The 23352-nt window shown below is 44.6% G+C and overlaps 1 protein-coding gene across 1 annotated transcript in view; it reads left to right on the top strand.

The window, feature by feature from the left end:
• The window catches only part of LOC123282395 (heparan sulfate glucosamine 3-O-sulfotransferase 4-like), a gene marked incomplete at its 5' end in the record, with an annotated part of 133690 nt that extends 113196 nt beyond the window's left edge, over positions 1-20494 (top strand). The window contains 6 exon segments of the mRNA XM_070485368.1: positions 4802-5021; positions 15081-15184; positions 16059-16146; positions 17220-17550; positions 18327-18440; positions 20131-20494.
• Between the last annotated feature and the right edge of the window lie 2858 nt (positions 20495-23352).

Raw genomic sequence — 23352 nt, 5'->3', positions numbered from 1 at the left:
TTTATTCCTAGGTACTTAATTTTTTTAGGTACGCTGGCAAATGGAATTATATTTTTGACTTCCCTTTCTGTAAGTTTGTTGTTGGAGTATAGAAAAGCAACTGAATTTTGTAAGTTGACTCTGTACCCTGCAAATTTACTGTAGTTGTTAATTATTTGTATTAGTTTTCCAGTGGATTTTGGGGGGTTTTCTATATACAAGCTCATGTCGTGTGCAAACAGCGAGAGTTTCACTTCTTCACCCCCTATTTGGATTCCATTTATTCTTTTCTCTTGCCTAATTGCTCTGGCCAAAAACCTCCAGTACTATGTTGAAGAAGAGTGATGATAGTGGGCATCCTTGTCTCGTTCCTGTTCTCAGGGGGATGGCGCTCAGTTTTTGCCCATTGAGTATGATATTGGCTGTGGATTTGTCATATGTGGCCTTTATTATGTTGAGGTAATTTCCTTGTATCCCTATTTTTCTTCATAGTTTTTATCATAAATGGCCGTTGGATCTTGTCAAGTGCTTTCTCTGCATCTATTGAGATGATCATGTGGTTTTTATTCTTCAGTTTGTTGATGTGGTGTATCACATTGATTGATTTGCGGATGTTGAACCATCCCTGTGTCCCTGGTATGAATCCCACTTGATCATGATGTATGATCCTTTTGACGTATTGCTGAATTCAGGTTGCCAAAATTTTGTTGAGAATGTTTGCGTCCATGTTCATCAGCGATATTAGCCTGTAGTTCTCCTTTTTTGTGCTGTCCCTCTCAGGCTTTGGTGTCAGTGATGCTGGCCTCGTAGAATGTGTTAGGAAGTGTTCCATCCTCCCTTGTGTTATTTTTAATATCTTCTTTTAGGTTTGTTAACAGTTGCTGTACGAACTTTGCTGCTCCTGTGTTGGGTGCATAGATATTTATAAGTGTTATTATTCTTCTTGATGGAGTGTCCCTTTGATCATTGTATACTGCCCCTCTTTGTATCTCTTTACCTGCCTTGTCTTGAAGTCTACTTTGTCTGATGTAAGTATTGCGACATCTGCTTTCTTTTGTTTGCTGTTAGCTTGGAGTCTCGTCTTCCACCTCTTCACTCTGAGCCTGTCCTTGTCATTGGAGCTGAGATGAGTTTCGTGGAGGCGACAAATTATTGGATCTTGTTCTTTAATCCATCTTGCCACTCTGTGTCTTTTTATTGGAGAGTTCAGTCCATTTCCATTGAAGGTGATTATTGATGTATGACAGCTTAATGCTGTCATTATATCACTCGTTTTCCAGTTTTCCTGCATTTCCTTTGTTTCTCGTCCTGTGTGTTTTGGTCTACCCATTGAATTATGCCGTTTTTTATGCTGTGTGTCTTTGTTTTTTCCTTATTTCTTTTTTGTGTCTCTGTTCTGCTTTTTAGTTTAGTGGCTGCCCTGAAGTTTGTATTCAGAATCTCGTGCATAACATAGTCCCTTTTCAGATGACCTCTTACTTCCTTGGTCTAAACTGATTCAGTCCCTTTCCACCTCGCCTCCTAAGTTATTATTCTCATATCTTATTCCAACTTGTGTCATGAGTTTGTGGTTAAAGTGACAAGATTGTCTTTATTTTTGGTGTATTCCTTCCCTTTAGCCTAATGCTGTAGTTGAATATTTGCTATCCTTTTCTGATCCTGTCTATCTGTTGGTCTCCTTACTCTGTGTTTTGTGACCCCTCTCTCCCCTTTGTCATTTTTTCAGGTATGAGGGCCTTCTTGAGGATTTCTTGGTGTGGGAGGATGGGTCTCATGGCTACGAAGTCCCTTAGCATTGTTTGTCTGGGAAAGTTTTAATTTCTCCTTCATATCTGAAGGATGTTTTTGCTGGGTAGAGTATACTTGGCTGAAGATTTTTATCTTTTAAAATTTTGGATATGTCATTCCATTCTCTTCTAGCTTTTAAGGTTTCTGCAGAGAAGTCTGCTTATCTGATAGGGGTTCCTTTGTAGGGTATTTTCTTCTGCCTTGCTGCCCTGAGTATTCTTTCTTTGTCATTCATTTTTGCCAGTTTTACTACTTTATGCCTTGCAGTAGGTCTTTTTACTTGGACACATCTAGGAGATCTGAAGGCTTCCTCCAGACACGTTTCCCTCTCATTGTCTAGATTTGGGACGTTGTCTGCTGTTATTTCTGTGAGCACATGTTCTGCTCTGTTCTCCTTATCTTCACCTTCTTCAATACCTATGATTCTTATGTTGTATTTTCTCATTGAGTTGGATATTTCTCGGAGACTTTCTTCATTTCTTTTTAGTCTCAGTTCTCTCTCCTCCTCTGTCTGGAGCATTTCAACATGTCGCTCCTCTGTGGTGTCCACATGAGCATTCAGGGAATCTGTATTTTGTTTTATAGCTTCCATTGTGTCTTTCATCTCTAATATTTCTGATTGATTCTTCTTTATAGTTTCAATCTGTTTTGTGGACTAGCTCCTGAACTCGTTGAATTGTTTCTCTATATTCTCTTTTACCTCATTGAGTTTTTTGACAATAGCTCTTTTGAATTCATTGTTGCTTAGTTTGCTTATTTCTGCATCCTCAGGACTGAATTCTGGGTGCTTATTTTCTCTCTGGTCTGGAGATTTGATGAGTTGCCTGATGCTGGAAGGGTGAGTCTTTTTCCCATTGTGATAGTATTCTGTTGCAGTTACAGCCTGTTGCCAATGGATGGGGGTCGAGAGCCGTGTGTTCTGAGCCGTCCACCTTCAGCGGAGCTGGCCCCGAGCAGTGCGGGTCAGGGGAGGGGCACTTTCTCCTGCACGCAGTCCTGGGTTCCTGATCAGCTCTCGCTATCTGGTCTCCTGTGGTCTTGGCTCGATGAGGTCACCCCTAAGTGAAAGCTTTTGCCCTGTTAAAGGGCTTCCCTTTAGGCCGCAAGGGCCCTAGGGAGTCCCGGGTGATTCCACAGACGCGCAACCCCTCCCCCACTCCTTCTGTCACGGAGCCTCCCTGGCAGTGACCACAGTCTTTTTTTTTTTTTTTTAAGATTTTATTTTTCCTTTTTCTCCCCAAAGCCCCCCAGTACATAGTTGTATATTCTTCGTTGTGGGTCCTAGTTGTGGCATGTGGGACGCTGCCTCAGCGTGGTTTGATGAGCAGTGCCATGTCCGTGCCCAGGATTCGAACCAACGAAACACTGGGCCGCCTGCAGCGGAGCGCGCGAACTTAACCACTCGGCCAGGGGGCCAGCCCCTGTGACCACAGTCTTTAGGGGAGGGAGCAGAGTTCTCTCTTACCCTGTGCCAGCTCCTCTGAGGCAGGGCTCAAGCCTCTCCCCCCTCTGTTGTGTGGCTGCCGTGACTCTCCGAGGATTTTTGTGCTTTTAGGGTATTTTCTTTTGGAATAGGGTTGCTCCTTTTTGTTGTATCTTGGAGGGGAGAGAGTCCTGGGCAAGCTCACTCCACCATGATGCTGATGTAACTCCATTGCTTGTTTAATCTTGAAGTTGGTTTTGTCTAAGGACAGCAACACCTGCTTCTTTTGTTTGCCATTAGCTTAGAGTCTCATCTTCTGTCAGTTCACTCTGAGCCTTTGTTTGTCTTTAGAGCTGAGATCTGTTTCCTGGAGGCAGCATAATGTTGGGTCTTATTTTTTAATCCATCCCACCACTCTCTCTCTCTCTTTTTTTTTTTTTTTTGAGGAAGATTAGCCCTGAGCTAACATCTGCTGCCAATCCTCCTCTTTTTGCTGAGGAAGACTGGCCCTGAGCCAACATCCATGCCCATCTTCCTCTACTTTATATGTGGGACGCCTACCACAGCATGGCTTGCCAAGCTGTGCCATGTCCACACCTGGGATCCTAACTGGCGCACCCCGGACCGCCAAAGCAGAACATGTGCACTTAACTGCTGAGCCACTGGCCCGGGCCTACACTCTCTCTCTTTTGATTGGAGAATTCAATCCATTTACATTTAGAGTGATGATTGATCTATGAGGGCTTACTGCTGCCATTTTATCACTTGTTTTCTGGTCGTTCTGTATTTCGCTTCTTTCTTGTCCTTTGTATTTCAGACTGCCAGTTTAGTTTGGTAGTTCTCTATAATGATTTTCTCCGTATGTATCCTTTGTGTCTCTGTTCTGATTGTTTGTTTAGTGGTCGCCATGAGGTTCATCTAAAAAATCTCATAGATGAGATAGTCCATTTCCTGATGGCCTCTTCTTTCCTTAGTCTAAAGCAGGTTCCATTCCTTTCTTCATCCCCTTCTAAGTTACTTTTGTCGTAACTTCCGTTTTCTGATGTGAGTTTGTGGTTAAAATGATGAGATTATGGTTATTTTTGATGTGTTCCTTTCCTTTATCTACAATATTATAATTGGTTGCTATCCTGTCCTGATAGAGAACTGTAGTTTTCTGATTTTGTCTGCCTATTTATCTCTTTGCTCAAGGCTTTTTAAACCCTTTCTTTTTCTTTCTGATATGAGGGAGTCTTGTGGCAATGAACTCCCTCTGCTTTTGTTTATCTGGGAAAGTTTTTATTTCTCCATCATATCTGAAGGATAATTTCAATGGATAGAGTCGCCTTGGCTGAAAGTTTCTGTTTTTCAGAATTTTGAGGATATTGTTCTGTTCTCTCCTAGCCTGTAAGGTTTCTGCTGGGAAATTCGGTGAAAGCCTGCTAGGGGTTCCTTTGTAGGTTATTTTCTCCTGCCTTGCTATCCTTAATATTTTTTCTTTGTCATTTACTTTTGCCAGTTTCACTAATATATGCCTTGGAGAAGGTGTTTTTACATTGATACAATTAGGAGTTCGGTTAGCTGCTTTTTTTTTTTTATAAGATTTTATTTTTTTCCTTTTTCTCCCCACAGCCCCCTGGTACATAGTTGTATATTCTTAGCTGTGGGTCCTTCTACTTGTGGCATGTGGGACGCCGCCTCATCGTGGTTTTGATGAGCAGTGCCATGTCCGCGCCCAGGATTCGAACCAACGAAACACTGGGCCACCTGCAGCGGAGCGCATGAAATTAACCACTCGGTTAATTTCGGAAGAAATTCGGTTAATTTGGAAGAAATCCAGTTTCTTCCCCAGGTTTAAGAAGTTCTCAGCTATTATTTCTTTGAACAAGCTTTCTGTTCCTTTCTCTCCCTTCTTCCTCTGGCATACCTATAATCCTTCTGTTGCATTTCCTAATTGAGTCGGATGATTCTGGGAGAATTTTTTCATTTCTTTTTTATCATAGTTCCGCCTCCGTCTTCTGAAGCATTTCTATATTTCTGTCCTCCATGCTGCTGCTTCTGTGTTCCATAAATCAGCCCTGTTATTCAAGGACTCCAGATTTTTCTTTATCTCATTCATTGTGTCTTTCATCTCCAACATTTCTGATGGGTTTTTATTTATAGTTTCAGTCTCTTTTGTGAAGAATTCTGTCTGTTCATTAAATTTTGTTCCTGATTTCATTGAACTGCTTTCCCAAGTTTTCTTGTAACTCATTGAGTTTTTTAATGATAGCTATTTTGAATTGTCTTTCGTTTAGATTGTAAATTTTTGTGCCTTCAGGAGAAGATTGATTTCTGGGTGCTTGTCATTTTCCTTCTGGTCTGGAGTATTAAAGTGTCTTTTTGTACTATTTCAGGGGGTGGATTTGTGCTTCCCCTTAGTGGAAGTATCTGATCGCAGATTCTACTTGCTACGAGTGGGAGGGGCAGGAGCTGTGTATGCTGAGCCCACCGCGATCCCTGGCATCTCTGCCTGTCCTTTGGAATCTGTGCTGACTGGGCACGTCTGCCGTTGCCCGCTCACTGCTGCTGCTTTAGAAATGTGTGTGCATGCGCTCTGGTAGGAGTCCCTTCCTCTGGCTGAGCTGGTATGTCAGGTGGAGGGAGAGGTGCTTTGTTTTGCATGCAGAATCCTGGGGGCATTCTGCTCTGCACTTGCTGTCTCCCCCCCTGGGGTGCTTGCTTGATAAAGATGCCCCTGCAATTCCTTGGCCTCCTCAGGGGCTTTCCCACAGCTGTAGGCAGCTCCAAGAGTAAAGGCGTTCCTGCGGAGAGCTACCCCTTCCCACTCTCCTCACAGAGCCACATGCAGTCCTGTGCCCTAGATCACCGTCAAGGAGGAAGAGGAGATCCCCTTAGCTCCTTCCACTTCCTCCCGGGGGTACAGCACCTCCACCTTCAAATGTATGGCTGCCTGGGTCTCTCAGACGTCTGTTGTGTTGTGTGAATGTTCTCTGTTGGTTTATGAATGTCCTTTGCATTGTGTCTTGGGGAGAGAGTCTAAGGGAAGAGCTCACTCCACCATGATGGCGGATGTCACTGGTTTTTTGTGGGTGTGTTTGTGAGCTGCCATTAGCATGGCAGATGGGTGGTGTAGGTCCGTACCTGGGAACCGAACCTGGGCCACCGAAGCAAAGTGTGCCAAACTTTAAGCACTAGGCCACTGGGGCTGGCCGCCAGATATCTAGTTTAAAATAGCCAAGTGTCATGAAACTTTCTAGTTTAAAAAGTCACTCATTCTTTAAAATAATAACCTGATGTCTAAGAAGAGATATTGAGATACCACTACCTTATTGTCTTTGTACAGTATTTAAAACTCATTCCTGGATGGGCTGTTTCTGCATTCGTGGCTAAAAGCTACAACTTCACCATGGCCGCCCCACAGCTCCTTTCCTTCCACATGCACGTTTCAGCTCACAACTGATGCTGGATGAGGGTGTTAAAGACTCTGAATCCTCTACTAAATAGTTTCCATACTGAGGGAGATTTGAATTCCTTCGCTCTGATGAAAGAAAAGTCTATGCTTGTGAGATTTCTTGAAATATTTTACCATGAATGGTTCCACCAGTCTACCTGTAAGCTTTAAAGGTTTAACTCATGGAAGTTCTTCCGGTTTTCTAGCAGGTAATGGTGAAATATTCCTGGTTCCTAGTGCTATTGAAATTCTCTGTACTCTTGAGTTTTTACATCGAGGTGAGTCTGCGGAATGGCTCATCAGAAAGTACCCACTTTCTATTCATGATTCTGAGCTAAGTAGATTGTGAATATGTCGCTCTGCTGCATAAAATTCTCCAAGGGTTCCCAACTATGTATAGTGTCAGGTAGAAAAGGCTCTCAGAATAGCGTGTGAGCTCTTTACAATCTGGCACAATCCTATCATTTCAGATTCATGTGTATTCACTTCCTGCCATAGATCTCAGACTCTCGCCACACTAAACTACTGATCTCTTTCTCCAAACCTGTCAGGAAATTTCAGACCTTTCTACTTCTGCTCATATACTCTTCCTTCTGCCTGTAATGCCTTGCCTCTCAGTGGGAATTGATATTTGTCCTTCACAGTGGAACAGAAATAACACCTCCTTTTTCTAGTATTTCCGATGCCCAAAGCAAAATTCATGACACCGTTTTCTTTGGCCCCATTGCTGTGGCCTAAATGTTGTGTCTCCCCAAAATTCCTTTGTTAAATCCTAAGGCCCAATGGGATGGTATTAGGAGGTGGGGCATTTGGGAGGTGATTATGTCATGAGGGCAGAGCCCTGAGGAATGGGATTAGTGCCCATATAAAAGGGGCTTCTGGGCCGACCTGGTGGCACAGTGGTTAAGGGCACATGTTCCACTTCGGTGGCCTGGGGTGCACCCGTTTGGATCCCGCGTGCAGACATGGCACCGATGGCAAGCCATGCTGTGGTAGACGTCACACATATAAAGTAGAGGAAGATGGGCATGGATGTTGGCTCAGGGCCAGCCTTCCTCAGCAAAAAGAGGAGGATTGGCAGCAGATGTTAGCTCATGGCTAATCTTCCTAAAAAAAAAGGAGGGGACCTTCAGAAACCCCTGTAGCCTTTGTCTCACAGAAATTATCTTCTACTGAATTTTTCCTCCCTTTTATTACCTCTGTTCTCTGCCTCCAGAACCCCGATAAAAGAAAGGGCAGACATGTATGCTGCTTCACATTTCTCTCCTACGTGCCATCATTCTGCCTTTGGCTCTGGTCTGCAAGATTCCACTGACTTTATCACCAGATCACTGACATGTTGTTAACCATCCCCATTCTCTTAGTCAGTCTGTCCACTGAATTGTTTTAGTGTCAAACATATTTTTAATTCCCAGGCACTCATTTTCGTCCTCTGATTACTCCTTTTTTGCAGCAGCAGTCTGTTCTTACTTTTGCATGTGCCATCTTTCCTATCTCACTAGAGTCATTTCTTACTCTTTTAACATTGTTTTGTTTCCTGAATGATCTTTATTTCCTAAAAACACAATTATTTTACTTGTTAATCTTAATGTGAGTCACGTATGTGATTTTCTTTCTTCACATTTGTTGACCCTTGGCTGTTAGTTCTTGTTTGTCAATAAAGATCTAGGCTGTTAAGTGGTGGGAGTTCCGTTTGGATTTGTGTAGCTCTCTCTGCCAAGAAACTGCTCTCTGGATGAGCCTGTACTGGTGGGTCTGGTGCCATAACTGGAAAATGACAGTTCAGAGTTGTGGGGGTCAGCCGGCTGTGGAGAGCAAGTCAAAAAAGGGAGGACTTGACTTGAGCAGTAAATTATTTTGATGTGTTCCTTCTTGAGAAAAGCTGTGTTGCCTCTCCTTTTTCATTAAGGTGCCTGCTGGATGTTCCAGAGTTTCCTCAGACTCTGCTTTGCTTCCCATTCATGGTTCTACACTCAAATTAGGAGGGATCTGCATGTAAGCAGGTCATTTTCTTTAGTGTGCACAGCTAGGATTTTTATGTGGGGGCCAAAAGCCTCTGCTGTCTGCTGTATATATTTGGGAGGAGGGCAGGGAAGAGAGATGTGGTCCAACTAGCCCAGCCTTCCCAGATGCAGTCTTTTAAATCAAGAATATTCATCATATGTATATATATATGTGTGTGTGTGTGTATATATATATATATATACACATATATTGAGCAGTATGATAAGAGTGGCAAAATGGCTGAAAATTCTGTCTATCCTGTGTCCATGCCCCTCTGCAATGTGACTTTGGAGCCCCTCCTAGCAAGAGGTGGCATTTGTTTCTCCATCTTCTTGAATCTGGCTTGGCCCTGTGGCTTAGTTTGATCATTGGGATTCTAGAACAGTGACCTGAAGGAGAGACTTGAAAACCGCTTGCACACTGGACTTGCTGTCTCTTGCTGCCCTTATAAAGAAGATAGGTAAGGGGCCAGCTTGGCGGCATAGCTGTTAAGTTCGTGCACTCCACATCAGTGGCCTGGGTTTGCCAGTTTGGATCCTGGGGGTGGACCTATGCACTGCTTATCAAGCCATGCTATGGCAGGCATCCCATATATAAAGTAGAGGAAGATGGGCATGTATGTTAGCTCAGGGCCAGTCTTCCTCAGCAAAAAAAAGAGGATTGGTGGCTGATGTTAGCATAGGGCTAATCTTGCTCAAAAGAAACCCAAAATAAGTAAAAGACAGGAAAGTTAAAAATACATTTTTTTCCATATGAATTCTGAGCTATCAGAACTAACAGTCCTGGGGGCCAGCCCGGTGGCTCAGCAGTTAAGTGTGTACGTTCTGCTTTGGTGGCCCAGGGTTCACCGATTCGGATCCCGGTTGCGGACATGGCACTGCTTGGCAAGCCATGCTGTGGTAGTCGTCCCACATATAAAGTAGAGGAAGCTGGGCACGGATGTTAGCTCAGGGCCAGTCTTCCTCAGCAAAAAGAGGAGGATTGGCAGCAGTTAGGGCTAATCTTCCTCAAAAAAAAAAAAAGTAACACTCCTATGAAGAAGCCCAAGAGGATGACAAGAGGCATGTGGCCCATTTGCTTCTGTTGCTCTGACCAACAGCCTGCCAGACACATAGCATGTGACAAAGACTTCCCTAGATTATCCAACCAGCAGCCAGTCTACAGCTGAGCATGGATGCCTGGGATACAGAGCCTGGGAGAGATGTGCTGAGTTCACGCAGATAAGAAGAACTGCCTAGTTGATCCAAATCATGAACTAAATGAGCAGTTGTTGTTTGAGACCCTGAGTTTGGGGTAGTTTATCACCCAGCAAGAGCTCACTGATACAAACACCACATTGTATTGATGTTCCAGCTACTGTAGATACTCTGATAAACAAAGTAGATAAGGCTTCTGTCCTCAGGTGATGAGAAACAAAGAAATAAATGAGTCAGACGACTTCGGAGATTCACACATGCTCTGAAGGAAAGCAAGCAGGGTGATGTGACTGGCTGGGGTTGGGATCTCATTTAGATACTGTGATCAGAGAAGAATGCTTTGAGCAGCTAAAGTTTGAGCCAAGACCTGAGTGACAAGGAAGAGCCAACCATGTGAAAGTCTGGAGGTAGATTGTTCCAGACAGGAAACAGCAAGAGCGCAGGTGGTGAGCTGGGGAGATACTTCACGTGTTAAAAGGACATAAAGAAGGTCAATGAAGCTGGAGTTGGTGAGCAAAGGAGAGAGAGAGGGAAAGATGTAAAGTCAGGAAACAGACCTTGGGGGAGGACTTGGCCTGTGATTCATTTACCAGTTACCTTCATGCTTGTACCCTGTCTCATCTCTGTCCTTGATGTTTGTGGACTAGGAGCTTGGAGCTCTCAAAGGACCCCTGTGGGAAGGGTCCCTCTTTTCTCCAGCATTTTGGTCTACATCTTTCTGTGATCTGTTTTCATCAGTCAGACCTATCTGCTTTCTGTCTTCTCGGATTTCTTCAAGATGTCCTCCAGCTGACTGCCATTCTAGTTTACTAGCATTACCACGGATTCATTCTTTTTAAAATACAAGATGGTTTTTGGGGGCGTTTTTAAGGACCTTCGTATATATTAGTCCCCAAATCACCATCTTTAGTTGAAATTCTCATATCTCATGTTTAAATTTGGAGCTCTAAGCCCATAAATCTCCCATCCCCCTTTGTTATCCTATCTTTTTTTCTGTTTCTTCTCTTTTCAGCTTGTCTTTACAGTGGCTGGTGAGAGGCCAGCCCTCAATGGGCTCTTTATTCACTATCCAAGAAATATGTCCTGAGAAGCTTTTATCTGCAAACAAAATGGAAGCCCTTCTCACCTACCAGTTGCCCCTTTGCAGCCACTTGCCTTGCTCGGTTCCTGCTGAGTTGAATATGCTCATCCAAACACCCCCTGCTGGGACACTGAGGGGACACAGGGTCAGTTCTTCCCAGTGCCTTCCACTTCACTAGACACTTCAGGTGTTTCATTTCCTAGGGAGGTTTTGATGTCTCAGAATTCATATGCCAGAAAACTGTATTTGAACATCCTGGTCTTCCATCTATCTGTCTGTCTATGTTCTATCTTCATTGAGTTTTGGGTGCCACAAATCATTAGATGGCACATAGGATGTCATACCTGGGAGGGATGGTCCATGTTACCCTTTTGAGAACAGGAGACGCTACACCCTTGCAGACCAAGAGCTTGGCCTTCCTGGACGTTTGTAAAGTTTCCAGGCAAGGAATCTTCACTTATCTCCCTAAAACAGATAAACATACTTTTGTACAGAGATGAGTGCACGTGAAAGGTGAGACTAGCAATCTTCAGGGCCCAGAGCTTACTCATGATGTTTTCTTCCACAAATCTGTTGGGTCCTTTGCAGAAGCCCAAAGTACAAAACTCTTTGCCTGCCCTGCATTTGCCTTACAGGAATACCACTACACACTTCCCTCCAGCCCAGAATCAGAGGCCAGAGCACGTTGAATGAAGAGGAAAGGAGGTCCATATTCTCTTTTCTACCCCAGGGCCATTGCGAGTGCTGTTCCCTTCACCATTCTCCGTGCTTTTCCTCCAAGTCTCTTACTTATCCTGGCTCTTACTTATCCTTCTGGACTCAGCTTATATGCTGCTTGCTCGGAGAGGCCGTCTCTGCTTTTCTGATCTTCCCTTCCTTCCCCAAGTGTAGTGGATGCTGCTGGTGCCCTGCCCGGGTCCCCTTCACTGGTGGCACACTCTTTCCTCAGTTGCTGTGAGTATTCATTGCTCAAATGGAGCTGCCTTGCCTGGGAGGTTACTCCTGGCCGCAGGGGACAGTCAGTGGCCAATGATTGACTGGGGCACAAAAAGCCGGAAGCCTGGCCTCAAGGTGGACCAGAGCCTTCTGGGATACGAGGGAGAAGTTAGTCTCCAGCTGAGACAGCCCCTTTGCTTAGTTTTCTTCTCCTGTCTCTTCTTCCCTCACACTGCACCCCCTCCAGAGAGCCCTCCTCCAATGAATCCTTTTCACCAGAGTCACTGTCTCAGGCCCTGCTTCTGGGAAGCCTGACCTAAGACACTGAGAAAGCTTTCTTTAAGAGGTTTGTCTGTGTATTTACACAGCGAGGACAAGTTTTCTCTCTGACCCCTGTGCCTCTAACAGTGATGGAGAGTCACGTGAATGGACTCGGATGTGAGTAGTCCCCCTGGAACTGGCCACACAGCAGCCCCCCATCTGAGGATCCTGAAGAGCTTCTCTAGGAGGTGGAAGGGGAAGAAGAAAAAGAGACACTGCACACAAGCAGTTCACCGGGAGGCTGTGCTGTCATTTCTGAAGCAGAGCTCTTTGACCTGCTAAAAAGGGGTATTTTTTAGAGGCTTTAGTAAAAATCATTTAATCTAAAATTCAATATCAATGCCGCTCGTTAATTTTTAAGAACCCCATATCTGTTCTTTCCCTGAAGTGAAACAAATTTGGTTAAGGATGGGTGTTTCTGAGTTTATTTCCTACACAGTTGAAAGCTCAATGCCATGGTTAAGTCTCTTGTCCCAAAGGTAACCCCTTGGGAGCCACAGCAATAGCACAAACTAATGAAACAGGAGGAATTCATGTTTGAAGAGCCAGAGCCTCTGGAGACATTGACTCAATGGCCTGAGCCCCACAAGATGGTTTCGAATTGAGTTCCTATGCAAATGTTTTTAAACACCAGTCCTGTGTCACTTACACATTCAATACTTAAAATTTAGATTATCTGGAGGTGACTCTTGAGATTTAACCATTGTGACATTTTCTTGAGGCATGAACTCAACTCACACATCCTACAAAGTTGGCAGATGGTGAGTGAACGAGGTGACCATTGAGCATCTACTTGGCATGTGTGCAGTAACTCACATGAAGGGATTTAAATCTTTCCAACTGTGAATGTTGCTAACAGAAGGGCAGAGGTGGGGGAAAGAAATGGCAGGTGTTTGAGGGTCTGCAAGACCAAAGCTCTCACAGCTGTCGCGTGATTACCATAGGCCCTCCATGTCAGCCACCACAATGGCTGCTTTAGAAGCTGATTTTCCAGATGCACAATTAAAGATACAGAGGCACTGATGTGCTGTCTTAGGAAGAAGATGGAGCTTGGGTGTCTGTTAAATTGGAATTTGAAGGTGATCAGGGTTGTGATCCCCTCTCTGATTTTCCCAGCTTCTCGCACCCGCAGTTGAAGAAGCCGTGTCCTGATAGTCTCAGGCAGACTAGTTCCGCCGATTCCTTATTCCCAGTGCAGGTTTGCTTTTCTCTCTGCATCTTTCTTTTCTGTTTATGACACCACCATCTTAGTTGCTGAAGTTTCCAACCTTGACCATAGGCCCCTGTACGTTTGTCCTTCTTATGTCTTCTCCTGTCATTAACCTCAGGGCCACCTCCACCCCTTATCTTCTGGCTATGATTCCTTGGGCTCCTCACGGGATGTGACCATCACTTCCATCCACTTGAATCCTTCATGGGCCTGGCCTCGCCTTGGACCTTTGGGTGACTCTGAGTCTCTCCTCCTCCAAGAGCATCATTATGGGGACCCATTGGGAAAATCCTCTACTTTGGCTCTGCTCCCAAGGTCTCCTCCTACAGCAGCGTGTACTGCCTTTTCCCTATCACGGGAAGCGTGTGAGATTAACTGTTTTGACTCCTTTCTCTTGTTTTAAAGAAAGCAACACCAAGATGTGTGTTTCCTCCCAGAAAGACTAGAGATAGGCAATAAGGAAGGGGAAAATGTGTCTGCAAATCTGTAGCTTAAAGCTTCGTGTGTTTAAAAATCATTCTTGTTTGTCTTTTATATTCCTATAAAATGCATAGAGAGTCTTATCCATCAGTATTCCAGACAAGATCAAAGAAGCCTATGTTCTGATAGCACCATTAAAGAGGAGGGGCCCCTCTCTCCCTGCTGCCCCTGAACAAAGGCTCCTGTGAAAGCTAGGACAGTCACTCTGACACCTGCCCCATCACCAGATGAACCTCAGGAGCTCTGGGCCCAGGGGTGTCCTGACTGGAGCCAGAACACAGGAACAAGGGAGGTTATAAGACCTGAATAGTACTTGGCATTGGATTTGATAGACACTTCAGGGACTGAAAAACTCTTTAGCCAGTTTTCTTCTTTTACTCTCTCATAGTTTGTATTTCATTTCCATCAAATGGCATGAAAGCATGTTATTGGCCAGCGAGAGGATGAAACCCTGATGTGGACCTACCCTAAACCTAGTGTGAATTCTGAAATCCCCACGACTGATCACAGTGACTTCTCCTTCCTCCTCTTCAGCTCTGTTTTCCCCTGGAGCCTGCTGTCTGTCTAGCTCAGGATCTCCGTGCTCACACCTCTCTGGCCTTGCTTGTTTCAGCCCAAGGTTAGCCACTTTGCTGGTTCTCGTGAGCTTCCCTGATGCCCTTGCCTCTGTGAACTTCCATGACCCCTGCCTTCTCATCCTCAGCCGTGCCACTCATGACCCCCTTCAATATCTAGAATGTCAGGCCGCACCGAATAAAATCACAAGAGTTATTTGGTCTTTATCTAGTTGGCCCTTTGATGGTTCTAACGTCCTCAGTCCTTCACTGGTTGACCACAACATATTCGTAAAGTACTCCAAACCTGTTCCACTCTGATCAAGGTCCGTATGCCATCCCCACTGCCAAACTCGGCAAAATCATGTTTTGTGGGAACCAAGTCCATCAGTGTGAGTTTTCTCAAAATCTCTCTCATCTACATCAAATTCATTTTTGTATTTGCCCCCTCTTGTTTTTCTTCTTTCCTCCAATAAAGAAATTTCCCTTGGTATTATCTAATCAAGTTGAAAATGTACATGGTCCCTGACTCAGTATTTTTTTCTGTCTCTTCATCTCCTTGCTTATTTTCCTGTTGACTTATTCTATGTATTTTTTTTAGAAGGTCTGTTTAGTTCTTAGGAGGATGAAGCTGTAGAGAGAGCCATGCTAATTATGTGTGTCCCTTTCTTCCAGAATCTCGGCCTCCTCCAAAATAGGCACAGATGTCGGACACTGTCATCCTGGAACTCAGAGCTCAGCGGGGAAGATGGAGTATGAATAAAGTGTTACAACGCAACGTAAGTACTATAACGGATGTCCACTCCAGGTACGGGTGCGGCACAGAGCAGCAGATGAACTCAGTGGGGGTGGAGGCAGGAAAGCGTTACAGTCAAGGAACAGCTGAGCTGGATCTTAAAGAATTATTAGTTCAGTAGACAAGGTGGGGAGGTAGCCATTAAATATTTGTTAGATTAGTAAATGAAGGGCATATCCCACAGAGAAAACAACGGGTGCCAAAAGAGTGACGAAGTGACACAGCTCTGTCTCTTGAGGAAAAGTGCAGGCTCAGTCTAGCTAAAGCAGGTGGGAGGAAGAGAGAGCTGGCAAATGGGCCTGAGAGCTCAAAAACTAAAATAAAGAATATACCTAAGAAAATTAGATGAAGGAAATAATACTGATAAAAGCAGAAAATATTGGTTCAAGAAATCATAAAAACAGTAGCATTAACACTTAATTCCAAGAGTTGTTTCTTGAAAAGAAAGAAAGAGCAAGAAAGGAGAGACAGCAAGAGACCAGAAAGGCAAGAAGAAGGGATGGAGGGAGGATAGAAAGAGGTCTTGTAAGTTTAATCAGGGGAAAAGGAAAACACGTACAAAGTAAATGTATTGAAAGTGTATTTATAGAGGGCTCGATACTTCCCAGGTCCTGGGCAAGGTGTTGGGGACAAACAGCTGTATAGACAGACACGTTGTCTGCCTTTGAGGAGCTGAATTTTAACGAAGAAAGTGCTTCTTTAAACACATAACTACACAGACAAAATATAACCCACTAATTGAGAGATGTGAAGGCAAAGTAAAGAATACAGCGAGAGGCTGGAGCAAGGTCAGAAATTAACTTGGGGCTGGGTGCTGGGTCGTGAAAGGCTATCTGAAGATGTGGCATTTCAGCTAGCATCTTGGAGAGGAGGATGAGTTAACCAGACAAAGAGTGACTGCAGAAGCAATCCAGGGAGAAAACCAGCCCGTGTGAAGGTCTTGAGGTAAGAAAGTCCAAGTCGCTGGAAAAGGTGAGTGGGGCTGCAGTGAACAGAGGAAGCAGAGAGATTCCAAGACTTACAGGGAGGGTGCCAACAGTGTCACTTTGGCCAGGACTAGGGGGAGGGTCCTGGCGTGTAAGACTTTCAGATTTAACACTGGGACAGTCCCGGGCAAACCTGGATGAACTGGTCACCCTATTTACAGGCCTCATTCATGATTTTGGACCTTAGCAGCAGAGCAGTGTGGCAGCCATAATCAAGGCAGCCATAGTGAGGATGGAGAGAAATGGACGGATTCAAGAAATATTTAGATGTAAACTGACAGAACTTGAGGACAAAATGATAGCCAGGGAAGGGGTTAGGGCAGGGGGAATAATCTAGAATGAACTGCAGATTTTTCTGGCTTTGGAAACCAGAGGGATGTGCATTAAAAAGGAATTAATACAGAAAGAGACGACGCTAAAGTTGGTCTTTGACGTTAACTGTCAAGTGAGAGCTCGAGGTTTGATCACATTTGAGCACACAGGAATAAATTTTGGTACCCTCCATCTCTCCCACCCCTCGGATTGAAATAGAAAGTGGACCTGGTAGAAACCCAAATGTGCTCCAGACAGAATTTGGAATTCAGTTTGAACCTGTAAAGAAGTGGAGTGTTCCTCACCCTGATAAGGGGACAAGACAACATAATAAGTAAAAGGAAAACCGGAAGGCTTTGTTACAGACCGCATTCAGATGGCATGTCAAGAACTGTATTACTCTTGTCCCCTCGTCCAACTCTTAGACTCCCATAATTAACCCAGAGGAAGTTGTAAGTGAAATAATTATGAAGTCCTTTCAAAACTAGACACTTGACACATGTGTTATAGAAACCTTATAAAAAGGAAACTGGATTCTTGTAAATTTTAAGATTATATGAATTCAGACACAAAGACACTCCTATGAATTTTCACAAAAATACTCAAATCACAGAGTTTGTTCTGCCTGCCATTGAGATGTGGGGGATTTTGCTGTGTGCACTAAATTCTCTTCTTCTTCTTTTATTTATTTACTTATTTATTTCCTTCTTCTCCCCAAAGCCCCCCAGTACGTAGTTGTATGTTTTAGTTGTGAGTCCTTGTTGTGGCATGTGGGACGCCACCTCAGCATGGCTTGATGAGCAGGGCTATGTTCGCACCCAGGATCTGAACCGGTGAAGCCCTGGGCTGCCAAAGCAGAGCACATGAACTTAACCACTCGGCCGCAGGGCAACCCCTAAATTCTCTTCTTATAACTGCCCATGTCATGAGAGCACAAGACTAGAATGAAGACAAGCACGGGAGACCAAGGATGAGAGTTTATTGAACATGAAGGTCTCATCCACATTCAAAAGCACAATCCCAGTGAGACCTCAGTCATGTATCTAGACGGGTGAGAACTTGCTTCCAGTGTCCCTGAATCCCAAATGGAAGGATGCTTTTCCTGTATGTGGGAGCCGAACGCCAGGGCTGGGAAGGGCTGCCAAAATCATTCAGCCCAGTCTTAGATCCGCAGTCTGTTTTTCAACACTCCTTCACTCGTTTATTAATTTAACAAATATTATTGGCACCTGCTGTATACACGGCACTCTTCTAGGGACTTGGGATCTGGTGGTGAACAAAACAGACACCAGTTCCTCCTGTCGTTGACGTTATGTTCTAAAGAAAGGATTCGAGTAGTAAACAATAAGAATAAGCAGTAAACGTAGTGAGTAAGTAAGTTACATAGATAGTACCATAGGTTGGAAGGTGAAAACAGTGCAACAGAGAAATAGGAGGGCAGGGAAAGAGATCAGAGCGATGGTGAGGGGGCAGGGTGCAGCTTAAATAAGGTGGTTGAGTAGCTCCTTGTGAAGATGATGTTTGAAAGCAGTTTTGAAAGAGGTGAGGCAGTTAGCCACGGGGATCTCTGGGAGGAAAGCCTGGTTGGTGGTTTTATTTCCCTCCAAGACAGTCCCGAGTGCTGTAAAGTGGGCTGTTTGGCAAAGTGCTCCACTGGGTTCAGAAGCTGGGCTTTGCTCAGGTCCCACTCATGAGTCGTGTGTCCTAATCAGTTTGTTCTAGAGTATTCTAAATAGCCCACCACCCTCACAAGTCCCCTGCCCCCAGAGCCCCTGCTTCGGCTCTCCCTGCTGTAGGATAATGGATGTCGTGGAATTGTCTGTTTAGGTGTCCAGCTTCTGCAGGAGGAAGTACAGAAGCTCCGAGATTAGACCACACAGGGTCAAAACCTGCTTCTGCCGCTGACTGGCTGTCTGTCCTTCATCAGGTCATTTAACCTCTGTGAGTCTCAGTTTCCTTATCTGTAAAGACAAGATGATCATGTCTGTTCAATGGGGGTGTCATTAGTATTCCCAGAGAAATTGTGTGTATAGCACTTGGCATGGTGCTTGGCACACAGTAAGCACGTAACTAAAACTAAGACTCTGGTGGTGCCCACTCCAGTGCCATCTCCTTGAGGGCAAGGCCCCTCTTGTCTTCCATTCTAGTTGACCAGTGCCTGGCATAGAGCCTGGCCCGTGTAAGGATGGTCGTGAGCAATGGAGTGCAGTTTGTCCAGGAACACCCAGGAGAACACACCTGAAGCCTCACTGGAGGACTCAGCCTCCTCGTCTGGTTGGTAAATAGCCACCCATCCATCCGTTCACCAGGATGATGAGTTTATACACACACACCAGAATCAGGTTTTTCCTTTTCTTTTCTTTCTTTTTTTTTTTTTTGTGAGGACGACTAGCTCTGAGCTAACGTCTGTTGCCAGTCTTTCTCTCTTTTGCTTGAGGAAAACTGTCGCTGGGCTAACATCTGTGGCAGTCTTCCTCCATTTGTTGTATGTGGGACACTGCCACAGTATGGCTTGGTGAGCAATGTGGAGGTCCACTCCTGGGATCTGAACCTGTGAACCCCAGGCTGCTGAAGGAGAGTGCACAAACTTAACCACTATGCCACTAGGCTGGCCCCCAGAGTCAGATTTTATTCCTCTTTTTTCCCTGAATTGACTGTCTTGGGAAGAGAAGGGTAGCCAGGTAAGGGGACATGTGTGGGCAAGTTTTCTTCCCTACAAGAAAGACTCTAATAAATGAGACTGTTTCTTATCCAAGTTATAGTATTTCTTGGCACTTTTTTCTTTCAAAATGTGTTTTTTGTCTAAAATTGAAGCGTAATAATAATAATAAAATTGTCTCGAGTGTCAGGCTCCAAGTTAAAGGTAGGCTGTGATTCTGTATATAGAAGAGCTTCATAAAGAGAATCAGAACTCTGATCCCAAATGCCTTGCAGTGTGGGTAAAAAGGTACCAAATTAAAAAGACTGTTGCCAAGTTTCCTTTCTTACTGCGTTTTCAGATTCAGAACTATAACGGCATGGCGCTCAGACTCTGTCAGTATGCATTGGACTCTGGTGGCTAATGTGCAAAGTCCATAATTACCCGGCCCTTCTGGATGTCCCAGCAGGAACCAAGTGGTGAGGACCTGCAGGCATCTCTGAGCCTCCTGAGGTTGAGGGCCGGTGGGTGGAAACCCCATTCTGGGCCAAGGGAAGTGGCAAGATAGTCATTCTTGCTGTGAGCTGGTTTGAATACAGATGTGAAGTGAAGAGGTGATAGTGCTGTGACGCTGTCTGCTGTCCAGGCTTGTGGCCCCAGTCGAGCCTGTAGCCTGTCGTTGTGAATACATCCGATGGGCGGCTGTGGCAGTGACTCCTCCTTCCACAGCGGTCTCCTGGCCTGTCGAGGGTGTGTCCACAGCTGAACAGAAATCCCACCAGTTTTCCAGTTTGCCCTGGAACAAAGGTTGACCCAGAGCCTCTGAGCTAATTCTGGCCACTGCTTGTTCTGTCAGTAAAGTTTGACTGGAGCACACCCGCGTCCGCCCGTTTATGGCCTGTCTGTGAGGGCTTTTGAGCTAGGATGGCGGAATTGAGTGGTTGTAGCAGGGGGCTGCAAAGTCTAAAATGTTTATCATCTGACCCTTTACAGAAATGTTGCCAACGCCATTCTACGTGAATGAAGGTGTCTGGAGTGCTTGCACCCAGAGAAGGTTGTGAGATCGTTGTCATCACCCAGACGTGGTAGCAGACACCTGCACTCACACTCAGATGAATCTGGGGCTGACCTGGGACCTCGACGCAGACATCTGGTTGCAGCCAAAAGACATCGTCCCTCACCTTAAATTAAGGACGTTAACGTGAAATTGACTGGTCTTGTAGTTTTGTTTGTACTTGATTTTTAAGTTTGTTTTGGTTTTAGAGTTGTGTAAGAGCTAAAAGAATAAGGAAGTTTTACCAGGATGTCTGTTTGTAAATATTTAATTTATGTTTGAATAAAAGTAATTCAAGTGACACTAGAGCTCCTGGAGCAGTTTCGGAGGGGGATTTGTACATGACTCAGGTTGGAGAAACATGGCTGAAGCTTCTCCCTCTGCCCTTCATGCTGGCTTCCCTGCCTTCTCTTCTCTCTCTGCTCTAAGCTATATCCTTTAACCCGAGACTGGCAGACATCTTCTGTGCAGGGTAGGTAGTAAATACTTTTAATGATCTCTGCTGTTTAGCACAAAAGTGGCCATAGACAAGGTGTAAACAAATGAGCATGGCCGTGTTCCACTAAAACTTTATGGATGACACTGAAATTTAAATTGCATTTAATTTTCCTGTGCCATAATACGTTCTTTTGATTGGTTTTCAACCGTGTGAAAATGCAAAAATCATCCTTAGCTCATGAGCCGGAAAATAAAACGACAAAGGACTGGACTTGGCACATAGGCCACAGTTTGCTGACCCCCGTCCTGTGATATCAATGAATGTGTCTTTCCAGACAGTAGATTTTCTTGTGTTCTTGCTTAAAAATCTGCACTTGGACCCATGTTTCTTATTGGGTTAAGTCCATTCACCAGGCATAGCACTTCCTCCTTTAGGATATTTTTCCAATCCCATTTTCTTCTCTAGCCCTTGATGAAATCTGTGCTCTGAACACATTGAACTCATTATTGTTCCTCTGTTTTCCTGCCTTCTTTTTTTCATGTCATCTTGCCTTTTGCATGCAGTCTTAGCCCAGTACACCCTTCCCCTCATTCTCACCTGGCAGCGCCCTAAATGTTCCTCCTGAGCCGTCTCTCCTGCACAGTGTTCCATCTGCACAAGCACCGCAGGCTGCTCCCTCCTGCACTCCCACCTGGTACTCAGTGTCCTATTAGAGAGAGCACTTATGAGGGTGAATTCTAATTGTTTATCTGAGGGGTTTCTTGCCCTGATCACAGGAGCCTTTTGAGACAGAGATTCTGGCAATTTATCAACATCTAGCAAGGTATCCTAACACCAAGTAGATGGTCACGAAACATTGGCTTAGCGAACGGTCCAGCAGTTATTAGTAATAGAAATAACAGCTACTATTTATGAGTCCTTTTTATCCTTCAGACACTGTACTGAGCACTTTGCATGTATGATCTAGTTAGTGTATCAGGTTCAATGAATTTTCCCTCCCTCTCATTGTTTTTCTTAGGTCACAACTCCTTAATGTCATAAGGTACTTAATGTATATCCCACAGTGGAATTTCAGGCATGGAAGATAGGCTGATGGGGGATATTTAGGTCCCTTAAATCCCATTGGCTCTGCTGCATGGTTAAGCCAGTTCCACCTTCTTGCCCTATAGCAGCCCCATGCCCTGAACAAAGAAAAGCCTACGAAGTTCTTATTAAAGAAAAGATAAAAATAAACTGTTGGCACTTCAGCAGACTTCTGCTTCAGCTTTGTCACTGGATGAGATTAGGGGTACGCCTGCTTTAGTGGAGTCTCTAGGACATCAGTGATGCTCGGGTTCGAGTCAGAGAGGGCCCCAGGGCCCTGACTGTGCCTTCTCCTCCTGGCTGAGGCAAGAAGAGGCCCTTTGTTGGGCAGTGGCTGCTTTCCAAATGGAGAGTCCTTAATGACTCTTCGACTGCTTTACACCCTGAGGATAATGAGTAATGTTGCTGCTCGGTGGTTCAGCCCCAATGTTTCAAAGAAGATACACAGAACATGCAACAAATCCAGAATCTGAACCCGTCCCAGGGAGGAAAAGGCGTCTCCTTCAAGGTTCAATAGAAGAAGTCCATCCTTCTGGGAAATGTATTTAGAGGGGAAAATTTAAATAAATAAATAAGAGGCCCTTGTGAGTTTTTGTGCAATTACAATTCATTTTTGTCTTCTTCTTCCACGGTTGAGGCTACACGGTAGGAAGGTCCTTACAAGGAAACATAAAGTGCAAGGCAGTGGAGGTAACAGAATTTTTCTGAAAACTTGGGATAGTGCCACCTTTTCTAGCTACTTGTCCCAAAGCTCCTTTCCAGAAATGTTCACTGGTTCATTCCTAGCCTGTGGCATGAACTGTGGCAGATGCTGGGGCAGTGACAGAGCCGACTCAAGGGTAGAGTCTGCCTTTGCCCCGTCTAGGCAGGAAGACTCTTCCCTAAACTGAGTGAAGAGGGGAGACTCAGCTGTTCGGGGCTGCTGCTGAGCAAGGATGAGAGAGATGAGTACAGAGAAATGCTCAGTGAGTTTGAAAATGCTGGAGCAAGAGTGAGGTTGCTTGAGGAGTGAATGGAAAGAGAGGGAGTGGAAAAGATGGGTGTAGACAAACTGTTTGGATAAAGTTTGCTATGAAAGAGTCACAGTGGCAGTAGCGTGCAGGGGAGGGTAAGATCCGAAAGAGCCTTTTGTAAGCATTTTTTTAGTGGAAGAGGCTTATCTACCTAATTTCAAAAGAATTCTTGATGGCAATTGTTGATCTTTTTTCTGTCCTTATAATGTCACCTTTTCCAAAATGTCATGTAAATGGAATCACACGGTAAATCCCTTTCCGAGACTGTCTTCTTTCCCTTGGCAAAATGCATTTCAGATTCCTCCACATTGTTGTGTGTCTCAACGATTCATTCCTTTTTATTGCTGAGCAGTATCCCCCCGTATGGACGTACCAGTTCCTTTATGCATTCACCAAAGGGCACTTGTATCATTTCCAGTTTTTGACGATTGTGAAGAGAGAGCTGCAATCAACATTCACACGCAGATTTTTGTGTGTACATGCTCCCCTTTGTCTTGGGTAAAGACCCAGGAGTGGGGTTGCTGAATTATATGATAATTGTATGTTTATTTTTACAACAACTCCCGAGTTATTTTCTAAAGTGGCTTTACCATTTTGCTGAATGTAATTTGCTCAAAAATTAGTGA

This window comes from Equus asinus, chromosome 14, assembly GCF_041296235.1.
Source record: "Equus asinus isolate D_3611 breed Donkey chromosome 14, EquAss-T2T_v2, whole genome shotgun sequence".
Taxonomy (NCBI): Eukaryota; Metazoa; Chordata; class Mammalia; order Perissodactyla; family Equidae; genus Equus; species Equus asinus.
This window is presented reverse-complemented; position numbering and strand designations above follow the sequence as displayed.